Below are 17,288 nucleotides of genomic sequence, written 5' to 3' on the forward strand. Positions count from 1 at the left end.
TATTTTTCATTTCTGGTCGCTCCGGCACCGTCAAGCGACACAGTGTAACGCCGGAAACGCATATCCTCCTATCTCCATCTATTATACTATAATTTTTTTCCTCGTTTTGTTACCTCAAGATATGACATTTCTCTCTCTTTATATATTGTAATTGTTTTACTGTTTGTATATATATATATATATATATATATATATATATATATATATATATATATATATGTCGATGTATAATTGGTTGTTTTGTAAACATTATTTGTATTTTTACGCTGGGTCTTGCCTAGGGAAAACTATGCTATCGAACGAATACGTCGATAGGTCGTGTGGAGAACCAGAGTGTTTAGAATCTTTGGTAGTGTTAGCGCGGGCTGAGCAGAGAGAGTCTGGCTGGAGTAGCGAGTGGAGCAGGTGTGTTGTGTGAAGCTCCCGCGAGTTGCCGCGCTTTCGGGGTTTGGCAGCATGTAATTGCGCTCGACTTGCGATGATAGTTTCTGACATGGTGTCGCGGACGGGAAGCATTAGCTGGCGCACATCAAGAGCCCGTTTCGTCTGGTGACCGTGTCGAGAAGAAGGCGCGCCAACATCCAGCTTCTGCAACAGCGACGGCCGACAATGAGTGACTGTCGCCACCTCCTCGATCGACGGCTTCAAACCTTCAATCAACCAACAAGCAAGACAGGAAGCACGCAAAGTTTTAGAACTGTATGGCAGACCTCAGCTTTTCAAACTTTTAAAATTGTTGCATCACAAAATTACAGCAACTTAGCATGAACGTTTGTTGCTCATTGTCCCAATTGCATTACCAAGCAGGGTCACTTCCTTTTCCGGAATGAACTCGAGTGTCGTTGAAATTCAAACGCCAGCATCATTCCACTTCACTACTTTAATTTGAAAGTTCAGTTAAAGTATTCATAGCTGGCTACAATATTCAAATTACACAAGCATAAGTTAAGAGTGCGAGTTTTGTTACCGTATTTTAGCTTACCTGTGACTGCAGCTCAGCTTGGTACGTACTAAATTTTGCTATTGTTAATTGTTCAGAATCATTTAATTCAAGTTCAAAGTTAAATCTCTTATTTCTAAATTGTGTAGATTCGAGTAGCTTTTGAAATGATTGTTGAGGTAGTCCAAGACTAACTGTGTTTTACTGAATTTCGATGTGCTTCAGAAAGAAAGCTCACTATTAACTTCAGTCACTAAATTAACTTTCGATTTTCCGGTTTTATTATTTCTTTTGCTAAATTAAGTGAGAGTGTAGCGAAATTTATTACTTCTGACAAACTTTCAGTTTTCACACTACGCTTGTCAACCTTCAGTTGCCACGCTTCTAGTGCTAAGTATATGTGTAATAACCTTTCTTTTTCAGTTACTATAGTAATTCTCCTTAGGACTGGCGACCGTAATTTGCCCCAAATCTCAAATATCTAATTACCGCTAGTTGATTGTTAACGTAACGGCCGCACATTTACTTTCTTTATTAATTTTACCCCTATTTCAAGATTAATTTCCACCAGTTTCATTAGCATTTTTCCTTTCGTTTGGATGTAACCCTTTCCTCCCTCTTTACCGACAAATTAACCTCGGTGACGATTGCTTTTCCCAAATTTCCATTAGGTACTCGCGGTTTAATTTTTCACTGTCATTAAGGTCGATAAGTGAGGGGGAGGTTACAACAGGAACCAGATCCGTTTGTACTCTCTTCGGTTTTGTGCCGCCGGTTGTTTTCCGGCAGAATTGGAATCTTCGCGGCTTCCGCCGCCTCAGCCCACGCACGACTCCACCGACGGCGCCTCCGCCGCTCGCGACTCCGTGGGCGCGCCTGGCATCGTCGCCGCTGCCGGTCCGGTCACCTGCACCGGACGGGCGCCTCCCACTGCGCCACGGCCCCACCTTCGGCCGCCGCCGCCGCCGCCACCGCAGTCGCCCACGGAGGTCCTTGCTTTGATTCCCCATCCGAGCATACCCAGTGGCGGTCCCCTGCGTGGGCAGGTTTCCCGAGGGGCGTTTTCCTCGCCCCCTCGCGAGGAATTGGGGGTAGCTGGTGGAGAGCGCGGCCCGGCAGGTCGGCTGTCCGCCCCCTCAGCTGCGTGGCCCCTGGGTCCCTCCACCCGCCGTCAGAAGCCGTACTCGACGACAGTCCGTCGTTTCAGGGGGGAGGCATGTGGTACTGATAGCTAGGATGCCACGGCGTATCTGGCAGTCAAGTTGGCACTATGACAGGACGACGACAGCGCCCTCTAGCAGGCGCTGTTCAGCTCTACGAGCACCACTGGAGATTGTGCCCATTTGATCGAGAGGAGACGGCCGGGACCCTTCGCTTCACCTTCCACCTCAGTGCAAAGTTATGTATTACTCTTGTTGCTAAACTACGAGGGCAGTTCAATAAGTAATGCAGCACATTTTTTTTCTGAAACAGCGGTTGTTTTATTCAGCATTGAAATACACCAGGTTATTCCCCAATCTTTTACCTACACAACACTATTTTTCAACGTAATCTCCATTCAATGCTACGGCCTTACGCCACCTTGAAATGAGGGCCTGTATGCCTGCACGGTACCATTCCACTGGTCGATGTCGGAGCCAACGTCGTACTGCATCAATAACTTCTTCATCATCCGCGTAGTGCCTCCCACGGATTGCGTCCTTCATTGGGCCAAACATATGGAAATCCGACGGTGCGAGATCGGGGCTGTAGGGTGCATGAGGAAGAACAGTCCACTGAAGTTTTGTGAGCTCCTCTCGGGTGCGAAGACTTGTCTGAGGTCTTGCGTTGTCATGAAGAAGGAGAAGTTCGTTCAGATTTTTGAGCCTACGAACACGCTGAAGTCGTTTCTTCAATTTCTGAAGAGTAGCACAATACACTTCAGAGTTGATCGTTTGACCATGGGGAAGGACATCGAACAGAATAACCCCTTCAGCGTCCCAGAAGACTGTAACCATGACTTTACTGGCTGAGGGTATGGCTTTAAACTTTTTCTTGGTAGGGGAGTGGGTGTGGCGCCACTCCATTGATTGCCGTTTTGTTTCAGGTTCGAAGTGATGAACCCATGTTTCATCGCCTGTAACAATCTTTGACAAGAAATTGTCACCCTCAGCCACATGACGAGCAAGCAATTCCGCACAGATGGTTCTCCTTTGCTCTTTATGGTGTTCGGTTAGACAACGAGGGACCCAGCGGGAACAACCCTTTGAATATCCCAACTGGTGAACAATTGTGACAGCACTACCAACAGAGATGTCAAGTTGAGCACTGAGTTGTTTGATAGTGATCCGTCGATCATCTCGAACGAGTGTGTTCGCACGCTCCGCCATTCCAGGAGTCACAGCTGTGCACGGCCGGCCCGCACGCGGGAGATCTGACAGTTTTGCTTGACCTTGCGGCGATGATGACACACGCTTTGCCCAACGACTCACCGTGCTTTTGTCCACTGCCAGTTCCGGTTTTTTCAACCAAAATAAGCCGAGAAAAAAATGTGTTGCATTACTTATTGAACTGCCCTCGTAAAAGTGATTTTAATTCACACTGCAGTACCGAGAGATTTTCACCTTTTCCTGCTCCTATCCACGCGCCGCCTTCCAGGCGGGATACAAAAGCAACAATCACTTGTCAGTTAATCATAATGTGCTTAGCTCGTGAGTGCCAACAGTACAACTTCTGTTAAGGGTTATGTACGCGACTTAAGCTACCCAAGCATAAACATGTCATAATTTTATGCAACCTATGAAAATCAATAGCATATGCTGGCAATAGCTGGTTGAAACATTATCGTATCACACGGTCCAGTCGCGTCAAAGTGACGATCGCCTATGTTCAGCAGTAACGACTCATAGACGGCCGGTGGCAGCACTCGCATTGGATGGTATACATAGCCTCACACAGTGACACGGGCAACAGTGCTGTCTTGCAATGCGGTTTATCTGACGACAAAAGGGTATGATCATCTGCTTTCAGGTGAAGGATGGAAGCATGGCCTATATGACTAAGTTTGTACACTGTTCGCAGGCCTCCATTGTTAAAATATACGGTGAACGATAGTGGTGCGGCGATGAGTATGGGCGAATAGAAGTGCAATTGTTGATCAACAGACCAAGGGGTCACCAACACTGTCTTCTCAGCGACTGTTCTGCGAAAGTTGTTGTGTACGGGTCTCCACAGCAGGCGTCTGGTTCATTCACCCATGGTAACTGTTGTTGATTGGCGACACAGGACGCGATTTGCACGCTACTACAACTACTGCACGTCAACTGAGTGGCGACCGGTGGCATTTTCAGAAGAATCACGTTTTGTGCTCCATCAGGCAGGTGGCCTTCAGCGTGTACGGCGCGAAAAGTCTGGAAGTAAACATCCCGTTACAATCGTCTGAAGGATCCATGGCCGTAGGAGGAAGCGTTATGGCCTGGGGAATGTTTTCATGGCATTCCGAGTCATCTCGTTCTGATGGAAGGAATAACGAACTAACACAAGTATCCAATTGTCCTTGGGAAATATGTCCACCCTACTTGCAATTTGTTTTTCCTCGCAACATGGTTCCTACAAGCAGACCAATGTAATCCAACTGAGATTCTGTGGGCCAGTTCGATCGGGCTGTAGGCACCATGGATCCTCAGCTGAGAAACTTGGCGCAGCTGCCCGCGGCACAGGAGTCGGCTGGGCCCCGCATTCCTGTCGGTTTCTTCCAGAACCTCGTTGACTTTCTTCCTGCACGTCTCGTAGCGGTCCGCATTGCAGAAGGTGATTATTCACGCTTTTGACAGATAACGTTAACGTGAGTGGGCTGTGTAATTTTGCTGTGTAATACACTCCTGGAAATTGAAATAAGAACACCGTGAATTCATTGTCCCAGGAAGGGGAAACTTTATTGACACATTCCTGGGGTCAGATACATCACACGATCACACTGACAGAACCACAGGCACATAGACACAGGCAACAGAGCATGCACAATGTCGGCACTAGTACAGTGTATATCCACCTTTCGCAGCAATGCAGGCTGCTATTCTCCCATGGAGACGATCGAAGAGATGCTGGATGTAGTCCTGTGGAACGGCTTGCCATGCCATTTCCACCTGGCGCCTCAGTTGGACCAGCGTTCGTGCTGGACGTGCAGACCGCGTGAGACGACGCTTCATCCAGTCCCAAACATGCTCGATGGGGGACAGATCCGGAGATCTTGCTGGCCAGGGTAGTTGACTTACACCTTCTAGAGCACGTTGGGTGGCACGGGATACATGCGGACGTGCATTGTCCTGTTGGAACAGCAAGTTCCCTTGCCGGTCTAGGAATGGTAGAACGATGGGTTCGATGACGGTTTGGATGTACCGTGCACTATTCAGTGTCCCCTCGACGATCACCAGTGGTGTACGGCCAGTGTAGGAGATCGCTCCCCACACCATGATGCCGGGTGTTGGCCCTGTGTGCCTCGGTCGTATGCAGTCCTGATTGTGGCGCTCACGTGCACGGCGCCAAACACGCATACTACCATCATTGGCACCAAGGCAGAAGCGACTCTCATCGCTGAAGACGACACGTCTCCATTCGTCCCTCCATTCACGCCTGTCGCGACACCACTGGAGGCGGGCTGCACGATGTTGTGGCGTGAGCGGAAGACGGCCTAACGGTGTGCGGGACCGTAACCCAGCTTCATGGAGACGGTTGCGAATGGTCCTCGCCGATACCCCAGGAGCAACAGTGTCCCTAATTTGCTGGGAAGTGGCGGTGCGGTCCCCTACGGCACTGCGTAGGATCCTACGGTCTCGGCGTGCATCCGTGCGTCGCTGCGGTCCGGTCCCAGGTCGACGGGCACGTGCACCTTCCGCCGACCACTGGCGACAACATCGATGTACTGTGGAGACCTCACGCCCCACGTGTTGAGCAATTCGGCGGTACGTCCACCCGGCCTCCCGCATGCCCACTATACGCCCTCGCTCAAAGTCCGTCAACTGCACATACGGTTCACGTCCACGCTGTCGCGGCATGCTACCAGTGTTAAAGACTGCGATGGAGCTCCGTATGCCACGGCAAACTGGCTGACACTGACGGCGGCGGTGCACAAATGCTGCGCAGCTAGCGCCATTCGACGGCCAACACCGCGGTTCCTGGTGTGTCCACTGTGCCGTGCGTGTGATCATTGCTTGTACAGCCCTCTCGCAGTGTCCGGAGCAAGTATGGTGGGTCTGACACACCTGTGTCAATGTGTTCTTTTTTCCATTTCCAGGAGTGTATTACGCTTCGTAAACCTGCATAGCAAGGATTATTTCATTTAATTCTGCGGAAATAAGCAGCTACGCAAGCCAATTTTCTGTTGGGATAGGTAAGTGAAATTTACGAAGGCACAGTAACCTCTGTTTGAGGACAGATACCTCTGAGGAGTGGTGATTCTCTAGAAATTAGGAAGCCTTAGTGGCGCATCATGCTAATATTCTTTTCTGGAAACTCGAAAGCATTAGTAGTATTCGTTTGACACTGCCTTTCAGCACGTTTGTTTCACAAAATAATACAAAGTGTAAGTAGCCTGTTTATGTGTTTGTATGTTGATAGCGCTATGTAGCGCTCTGTATTAAATCTGACTGCGCTGTGCGCACTGTAAGAGACTCTGTGGCTTGTCGGACTTGAGTTGGAAGTTAACAGTCAGCGGTGATAGAAGTTTAGAGGTGAACACCCAGCAGTGATGGAGGTTAGAGGTTACTAATTATGAGTGTTGGAGGTTTGCAGTATTAGAGTGAGCGGACAGTCTGAATGTATATCCGTCGTTGAGATTTATCACTCATGATCATATAATTTTTGCACTGGTTGTCGCTTGATTATGGTAAAATTTCGTAAATGCATTGTTTGCTGTGCAACAAAATCTTTCCTTTGCTACCAGATGCCTATTAGTACTTAGAGTCTTCTGTAGTTAGAATCTTTTATTTAGCTGGCTGCATTGGCGCCTACTGTACGGCAGTAGTTCGTGTAATGTAGATTTTTGTGAGGTAAGTGACTTATGTAATGAAAATTTATTCTTAGGATTTATTCTTATTCAGGACCATTCTTTTGAGTTAATTTTAAAGCAGTCAGATCGCGTAACCGTTGAATATTGTGGGTCATTAATGTATAGGAGAAGTTTGAGTTCTGTTTGGCAGGGCAAATGCTTTACGTCATAAATGGAACAATAAAGAGAAAATAAATTAAGAAGTTTCATCTTCTCAGTTATTTCAGTCTAAGTAAATAAAATCATTTTAATAAGTTTCAAAAGTAACAAGCCATTTTCACAGCACATACGAGCATTTGACACGACTGTCCATATTCGTTAACAAGGGTAGTGTATTTATTCGTTAAAACCGCGTATGTAGTATAAAATGTGAAGTCGACTATGCTAATTAAGAATATGTACCAAACACCCTCCCTCCCCCTCCCCCCAAAAAGAAATACATATGCGTCTAGGAGCTCATGCACCTAAAAGAAAAGGTGGATTTCAGCAGACAAGAACAAAACAGCCATACTTCAAAGCATGTCTGGAGCCATCATCAAATATATTACCAAAACCTGTGATAGCGAAAGTTCAAACTGAGAAGCTGATTCTCGCTTTGGTACAAGGAATGAATCAGATAATTAAGTGGAGGAAACTGACCTAAAGTGGCCGACCATCAAACAATAAATGAAAAACTTACAATCTTTGAAAAGTGCAGGAAATGAGCCTAAACTTGCATAAAATCATAGGTGACTCTGCCTTGCAATTAAGGGACACTGATAAAAGTGGAAGCATCTTTTGTCTAGATTACACTGATGCGACAAAAGTCATGGGATACCTCTATATCGAGTCGGAACTCCTTTTGCCCGGCGTAGTGCAGGACATGGCGTGGACTCCAAAAGTCGTTGGGACTCCCCCGTAGAAATAATGAACAATACTGTCTATATAGTCGTCCATAATTGCGAAAGTGTTGACAGTGCAGGATTTTACACTCGAACTGACCTTGTTCCACAAATCTTCGCTGGATGGGCAAATCATTCGTTCTAATTCTCTAGAATGTTCTCCATACCAATCGTGAACAATTAAGGACTGGTGACGTGGCCCATTGCCATCCATAAAAATCCCATCGTTGTTTGGAGACGTGAAGTACTTGAATGGCTTCATATGGTCTCAAAGGTGTTTAGTTTGACCAGAGGATCCAGCCCGTTTCATGCAAACACAGCCCCCACCATTATGGAGCCACCGCCATCACCCACAGTGACTTGTATACACTCCTGGAAATTGAAATAAGAACACCGTGAATTCATTGTCCCAGGAAGGGGAAACTTTATTGACACATTCCTGGGGTCAGATACATCACATGATCACACTGACAGAACCAAAGGCACATAGACACAGGCAACAGAGCATGCACAATGTCGGCACTAGTACAGTGTATATCCACCTTTCGCAGCAATGCAGGCTGCTATTCTCCCATGGAGACGATCGTAGAGATGCTGGATGTAGTCCTGTGGAACGGCTTGCCATGCCATTTCCACCTGGCGCCTCAGTTGGACCAGCGTTCGTGCTGGACGTGCAAACCGCGTGAGACGACGCTTCATCCAGTCCCAAACATGCTCAATGGGGGACAGATCCGGAGATCTTGCTGGCCAGGGTAGTTGACTTACACCTTCTAGAGCACGTTGGGTGGCACGGGATACATGCGGACGTGCATTGTCCTGTTGGAACAGCAAGTTCCCTTGCCGGTCTAGGAATGGTAGAACGATGGGTTCGATGACGGTTTGGATGTACCGTGCACTATTCAGTGTCCCCTCGACGATCACCAGTGGTGTACGGCCAGTGTAGGAGATCGCTCCCCACACCATGATGCCGGGTGTTGGCCCTGTGTGCCTCGGTCGTATGCAGTCCTGATTGTGGCGCTCACCTGCACGGCGCCAAACACGCATACGACCATCATTGGCACCAAGGCAGAAGCGACTCTCATCGCTGAAGACGACACGTCTCCATTCGTCCCTCCATTCACGCCTGTCGCGTCACCACTGGAGGCGGGCTGCACGATGTTGGGGCGTGAGCGGAAGACTGCCTAACGGTGTGCGGGACCGTAGCCCAGCTTCATGGAGACGGTTGCGAATGGTCCTCGCCGATATCCCAGGAGCAACAGTGTCCCTAATTTGCTGGGAAGTGGCGGTGCGGTCCCCTACGGCACTGCGTAGGATCCTACGGTCTTGGCGTGCATCCGTGCGTCGCTGCGGTCCGGTCCCAGGTCGACGGGCACGTGCACCTTCCGCCGACCACTGGCGACAACATCGATGTACTGTGGAGACCTCACGCCCCACGTGTTGAGCAATTCGGCGGTACGTCCACCCGGCCTCCCGCATGCCCACTATACGCCCTCGCTCAAAGTCCGTCAACTGCACATACGGTTCACGTCCACGCTGTCGCGGCATGCTACCAGTGTTAAAGACTGCGATGGAGCTTCGTATGCCACGGCAAACTGGCTGACACTGACGGCGGCGGTGCACAAATGCTGCGCAGCTAGCTCCATTCGACGGCCAACACCGCGGTTCCTGGTGTGTCCGCTGTGCCGTGCGTGTGATCATTGCTTGTACAGCCCTCTCGCAGTGTCCGGAGCAAGTATGGTAGGTCTGACACACCGGTGTCAATGTGTTCTTTTTTCTATTTCCAGGAGTGTACATAGCTTGGTGCGGAGTACGCCACACTCGAACCCTTCCATCAGCTCTTACCTACTGAAACCGGGTCTCGTCTGAGCAGACTACAGTTTTTCAGTCATCTAGGGTCCAGCCATTACGGTCACGAGCCCAGGAGACGCGCTACAGAGGATGTCGTGCTGTTAGCAAAAACTCTCGCGTCGGTCGTCTGCTGCCGTAGCCCATTAACGCCTAATTTCGCAGCAACGTTCTAACGGAATAGTTCGTCGTACGTCCCACATTGATTTCTGCCGTTATTTCACGAAGAGTTGCTTGTGTGTTAGCACTGACAACTCTACACAAACGCCGCTGCTCTCGGTCGTTAAGTGACAGCCGTCGGCCACTGCGCTGTCTGTGCTGAGAGGCAATGCCTGACATTTGGTATTCTCGGCACACTCTGGACACTGTGCACCTCAGAATACTGGATTCCCTAACGATGCCCAAAACAGAATGTCCCATGCGTCTAGTTCCAACTATCACTTCGCGATCAATCTGTTAATTCCTGTCATGCCGCCATAATCACGTCGGACACCTTTTCAGAATCACCTGAGTAAAAATGACAGCCAGTGCACTGCCATTTTTATATCTTTTATACGCGATACTACCGCCACATGTATTGGTGCATATCGCTATCTACGATTTATGTCACCTCATTGTATATAGAAAAGGAAATGTTCTGAGTGACTGACACATCGCCCAGCGGAAGGGCACAAACTATGAATCTGGAGAGACTGTTGATCTTATACTGTAGAAATCGTGTAAAAGAGACTTCAAAATTCAACCACTATGGTGGTGAAACAGGGATGAAAGGTTTTCAAAAATATGTCAATATTAAGGCAGTTTTAAAGCTAGAACTATGACAATTGGTTTTTCGCTTCACGGTCATGAATTAAGAAATACGTGTTTCAGAATCTTTGGAAATTTAGCTATTAAGTGGGTCAAATAGGGGATAAATGTTTTATGAAATATTTCTTTATGAAAGCGTTTTTAAAGACAGTTCTATGAAAATTTGTATTTGGCTACTCGGTTAGAAATAAAGATATGCATATTTCAGTGTTTTTGAAAATTCATCCCTACAGAGGTCAAATAGAGTCTTACTGATATACTGACTCATCATCGCCCAGCCCAAACCGCTGAAGATAGAAACTTGAAATTAAGAGAGGGTGTTGATCTTACACTGTAGGCATCGTTTAGTAAGGGATTGTTCGAAACTCCACCTCTAAGGGGGTGAAGTAGGGGACGGAATATTTTTTAAAAATATGTCACTACTAAGGCAATTTTCAAGCTGTTGTTGTTGTTGTGGTCTTCAGTCCTGAGACTGGTTTGATGCAGCTCTCCATGCTACTCTATCCTGTGCAAGCTTCTTCATCTCCCAGTACCTAATGCAACCTATATCCTTCTGAATCTGCTTAGTGTATTTATCTCTTGGTCTCCCCCTACGATTTTTACCCTTCACGCTGCCCTCCAAAGCTAAATTTGTGATCCCTTGATGCCTCAAAACATGTCCTACCAACCGATCCCTTCTTCTAGTCAAGTTGTGCCACAAACTTCTCTTCTCCCCAATCCGATTCAATACCTCCTCATTAGTTACGTGATCTACCCACCTTATCTTCAGCATTCTTCTGTAGCACCACATTTCGAAAGCTTCTATTCTCTTATTGTCCAAACTAGTTATCGTCCATGTTTCACTTCCATACATGGCTACACTCCATACAAATACTTTCAGAAACGACTTCCTGACACTTAAATCTATACTCGATGTTAACAAAGTCCTCTTCTTGAGAAACGCTTTCCTTGCCATTGCCAGTCTACATTTTATATCCTCTCTACTTCGACCATCATCGGTTATTTTACTCCCTAAATAGCAAAACTCCTTTACTACTTTAAGTGTCTCATTTCCTAATCTAATTCCCTCAGCATCACCCGACTTAATTTGACTACATTCCATATCCTCGTTTTGCTTTTGTTGATGTTCATCTTATATCCTCCTTTCAAGACACTATCCATTCCGTTCAACTGCTCTTCCAAGACCTTTGCTGTCTCTGACAGAATTACAATGTCATCGGCGAACCTCAAAGTTTTTACTTCTTCTCCATGAATTTTAATACCTACTCCGAATTTTTCTTTTGTTTCCTTTACTGCTTGCTCAATATACAGATTGAATAACATCGGGGAGAGGCTACAACCCTGTCTTACTCCTTTCCCAACCACTGCTTCCCTTTCGTGCCCCTCGACTCTTATAACTGCCATCTGGTTTCTGTACAAATTATAAATAGCCTTTCGCTCCCTGTATTTTACCCCTGCCACCTTCAGAATTTGAAATAGAGTATTCCAGTTAACATTGTCAAAAGCTTTCTCTAAGTCTACAAATGCTAGAAACGTAGGTTTGCCTTTCCTTAATCTTTCTTGTAAGAAAAGTCGTAAGGTCAGTAATGCCTCACGTGTTCCAACATTTCTACGGAATCCAAACTGATCTTCCCCGAGGTCGGCTTCTACCAGTTTTTTCATTCGTCTGTAAAGAATTCGCGTTAGTATTTTGCAGCTGTGACTTATTAAACTGATAGTTCGGTAATTTTCACATCTGTCAACTCCTGCTTTCTTTGGGATTGGAATTACTATATTCTTCTTGAAGTCTGAGGGTATTTCGCCTGTCTCATACATTTTGCTCACCAGATGGTAGAGTTTTGTCATGACTGGCTCTCCCGAGGCCATCAGTAGTTCAAATGGAATGTTGTCTACTCCCGGGGCCTTGTTTCGACTCAGGTCTTTCAGTGCTCTGTCAAACTCTTCACGCAGTATCTTATCTCCCATTTCGTCTTCATCTACATCCTCTTCCATTTCCATAATATTGTCCTCAAGTACATCGCCCTTGTATAAACCCTCTATATACTCCTTCCACCTTTCTGCCTTCCCTTCTTTGCTTAGAACTGGGTTGCCATCTGAGCTCTTGATAATCATACAAGTGGTTCTCTTCTCTCCAAAGGTCTCTTTAATTTTCCTTTAGGCAGTATCTATCTTACCCCTAGTGAGACAAGCCTCTACATCCTTACATTTGTCCTCTAGCCATCCCTGCTTAGCCATTTTGCACTTCCTGTCGATCTCATTTTTGAGACGTCTGTATTCCTTTTTACCTGTTTCATTTACTGCATTTTTGTATTTTCTCCTTTCATCAATTAAATTCAATATTTCTTCTGTTACCCAAGGATTTCTATTAGCCCTTGTCTTTTTACCTACTTGATCCGCTGCTGCCTTCACTACTTCATCCCTCAGAGCTACCCATTCTTCTTCTACTGTATTTCTTTCCCCCATTCCTGTCAATTGTTCCCTTATGCTCTCCCTGAAACTCTCTACAACCTCTGGTTCTTTCAGTTTATCCAGGTCCCATCTCCTTAAATTCCCACCTTTTTGCAGTTTCTTCAGTTTCAATCTGCAGTTCATAACCAATAGATTGTGGTCAGAATCCACATCTGCCCCAGGAAATGTCTTACAATTTAAAACCTGGTTCCTAAATCTCTGTCTTACCGTTATATAATCTATCTGATACCTTTTAGTATCTCCAGGATTCTTCCAGGTATACAACCTTCTTTTATGATTCTTGAACCAAGTGTTGGCTATGATTAAGTTATGCTCTGCGCAAAATTCTACAAGGCGGCTTCCTCTTTCATTCCTTCCCCCCAATCCATATTCACCTACTATGTTTTCTTCTCTCCCTTTTCCTACTGACGAATTCCAGTCACCCATGACTATTAAATTTTCGTCTCCCTTCACTACCTGAATAATTTCTTTTATCTCGTCATACATTTCACCTATTTCTTCGTCATCTGCAGAGGTAGTTGGCATATAAACTTGTACTACTGTAGTAGGCATGGGCTTTGTGTCTATCTTGGCCACAATAATGCATTCGCTATGCTGTTTGTAGTAGCTAACCCGCACTCCTATTTTTTTATTCATTATTAAACCTACTCCTGCATTACCCCTATTTGATTTTGTATTTATAACCCTGTAATGACCTGACCAAAAGTCTTGGTCATCCTGCCACCGAACTTCACTAATTCCCACTATATCTAACTTTAACCTATCCATTTCCCTTTTTAAATTTTCTAACCTACCTGCCCGATTAAGGGATCTGACATTCCACGCTCCGATCCGTAGAACGCCAGTTTTCTTTCTCCTGATAATGACGTCCTCCTGAGTAGTCCCCGCCCGGAGATCCGAATGGGGGACTATTTTACCTCCGGAATATTTTACCCAAGAGGACGCCATCATCATTTAATCATACAGTAGAGCTGCATGTCCTCGGGAAAAATTACGGCTGTAGTTTCCCCTTGCTTTCAGCCGTTCGCAGTACCAGCACAGCAAGGCCGTTTTGGTTAATGTTACAAGGCCAGATCAGTCAATCATCCAGACTGTTGCCCCTGCAACTACTGAAAAGGGTGCTGCCCCTCTTCAGGAACCACATGTTTGTCTGGCCTCTCAACAGATACCCCTCCGTTGTGGTTGCACCTACGGTACGGCCATCTGTATCGCTGAGGCACGCAAGCCTCCCCACCAACGGCAAGGTCCATGGTTCATGGGGGGGGTTTCAAGCTAGAAATACGAAAACTGGTATTTGGTTTCTCGGTCAAAAAGAAAAAAATGCGTTACACACGTTCATAGGGAGGAATATGTCATTGGTGAACAGGAAAATCTTCTGCAGCCAAGGTCGCTTGGTATTTCAATTTTATTTCACAATGACCGGTTTCGACAGTTTTGCTGTCGTCATCGGATCTACAATGAGAATGTACCGCTACGTACTCTCACTGATATACGTAATGATAAATTATCTTTGTAATGGCTTTACTATCGGTACATTGTTGATCTCATGATGACAGCAAGACTCTCTCGAACCTGATCATTCCGCAATAAAATAAAATGCCGAGCAATCTTGACTGCAGATTTTCCTATTCAAAAGATACATGTTTCGGCATTTTTGGAAATTCAACCACTATGGGAGTAAAATAGTGGGTGAAAGCTGTTATTGAAAATAAATCATTATTAAAGCACTATCAAAGCATTTTTTAAGCTAAATCCCTGAAAATTAGTATTTGACTTCTCAGTTAGAAACAAAAAATACTTGTTCCACCTTTCTTGGACATTCATCCCCTAAGGGCGTGAAAGAGAGCTTGAAAATTTTTAGGTAACTCTTTCACCGCAAAAACATTTTAAACCTAAATCTATGACAATTGGTATTTGGCAGCTAAGTTAGAAATTTAAAAATATGCGTGTTTCAGTGATTTGGGAAATTCAAGCCTTACGGGAGATAATATAGAGACTCAGTGATTCACTACCTCGTCATCGCTCAGCCCAAGCTGATAAGCAGAGAAACTTGAAATTTGGAGTGGGTTTTATTTATTTATTTATTTATTTATGCATTTATTTTACCTGGCAAGATTAGGGTCTTCAGGCCCTCTCTTACAACTAACCAGGCATACTCAAATTGAACGAATTTCAGTTTCTACAGAACATTAACGACATATAAAGTGTTATACAGTATTAATGTTAAAGAAAAAAAATAGAGATTATAACAGTAGTACAATGATAATTATAACAATCAAAAAAGTAATTATAACAATCAAGAATAATAATAATAATAATAATAATAATAATAATGACTATGCATATGAAAGTAAATATATTTTTCTTTTATGAATGTCAGTCCTATTGCTAGTTGGGAATTTTCTCGTCATGTTCTTGCAGCTTGTGAGTTATTCTCGTCGAGCAGAGACATAAGACGATAGAATGGGGTGAAAGAGATATAGAAGAGGTAGATAGGTTAGAGGAAGAGAAACAGAATGGTAAAATTCGAAGCTATGATGGAGAGGAGAAAGAAAGAGATGAGACGGGCACAACAATGGTGGCTATAGCGTCCCTAATATGTAAGTTTTGAGTACCCTCTCGAATGTTGAGTGGTTCTGGATAAGACGCAGATCACAGGGGAGCGCGTTCAATAGTCGTATGGCTGAGATGGAGAATGACACGGAGAAAGATTTTGTGTTATTTAAAGGTACAGCCAAGATGCTAGACGTGTCCGATCTGGTGTTGCGGTTGTGAAATGATGATAGTTGTTTAATGTGTGAAGAAAAGTATTGGGGGCATCAGTGGCTAAGAAATCGATGAAGTAAGCACATCGTGTGGAGATCGCGTGCCTTATGTGGGCGTATCCAACCTAGCTGGGAGTATGAAGGATTGATATGATCATACAACCGTATATTGCACACGTATCTAACGCAAGCATTCATCACTACCTCAAGGCATCTCGAATTTTCACTATTTGTGCCATGTTGAGCTACATCACAATAGTAATGGCATGATATAAGCAATGAACCGACTTTAGACGGAAAAATTCGGGAATTATGTTGCCAAATTATTGCACCGTATGATAAACATGCTCCTCAACGCACTGTCAAGGTAAAGAGAGCCCCCGCTCCGTGGCTCACCACTGCATTACGCCAGTTAATGAATAAACGTGATGCTGCACATAGGGCCTTCAAGCGTAACCCAACTCCCGAGGTGTACGAAGCTTATAGGAAATTCCGAAATGGAACCAAGCAAAGCGTGAGGAATGCCAAAATCAGACATGCCCGCTCTGTCGTATACGGCATATCAAAACCTGCTGCACTGTGGAAAAAGCTGCGCAGTTTCGGTATAGGGAAGCGAAGATCTGATGCTGTTTGTCAAGCGTCTGCAGAAGAATTAAACGATTTCTTCTCAACAGCTGTAAACTGCCACGCAGCGACAAATTACCAGCCCCAAGATATCAATCTCTCGAGAGACAAGTTTTTCCTAAAACATGTCACTACCGGCACAGTACACGAGGCAGTTATGAGAATCTCTTCCGAGGCAGTAGGAAATGATGGAGTGAGCATTAGCATGATTAAGAACGTCGTAGACACTATTACTCCAGTTATCACAGACATCTTCAACCTGTCTCTTGTCAGTAGTACATATCCTACTGAGTGGAAGCCAAGTTTAATTCAACCTATACCCAAGAGTGACAACCCTAAGTCGCCAGGTGACTACCTGCAATATCTAAAGCCCTAGAATACATCGTCCATGAACAGCTGACGGAATACCTCAAAACTCATAACATCCACGACAAATATTAGTCAGGCTTTCGAGAGCACCATAGTACAGTAACTGCATTAATCAAAGTAACTGATGACATTAAACATGCTATGGACAGACGTGAAGCTACCATCCTAACACTGCTTGACTTTAGCAAGGCTTTTGATACAGTTGACTTTGATATATTACTAATTAAAATGAAGCAGCTGAATTTCTCAAACAGCGCAATACACTGGTTCGACAACTACCTCAAAAACAGAAGTCAACAATTCATTTGTGAGTCGGAAAAGTCATGATGGAAAAAGTGCGCTCTGGAGTTCCCCAAGGCTCCGTCCTTGGTCCATTACTCTTCTCACTGTACATTAATGATATTTCTTCAGTGATTCACTCCTGCAACTACCATCTATATGCCGACGACATCCAACTGTAGATAAGTGCAAGCCCAAAGAACATTGCTGACGCAGTAGCGAGTATGAACGCAGATCTTTGCTCTGTTTCTCGATGGGCACATAACCTAGGTCTGAAACTAAAC

Source organism: Schistocerca cancellata, chromosome 7 (genome assembly GCF_023864275.1).
Source record: "Schistocerca cancellata isolate TAMUIC-IGC-003103 chromosome 7, iqSchCanc2.1, whole genome shotgun sequence".
Classification (NCBI taxonomy): Eukaryota; Metazoa; Arthropoda; class Insecta; order Orthoptera; family Acrididae; genus Schistocerca; species Schistocerca cancellata.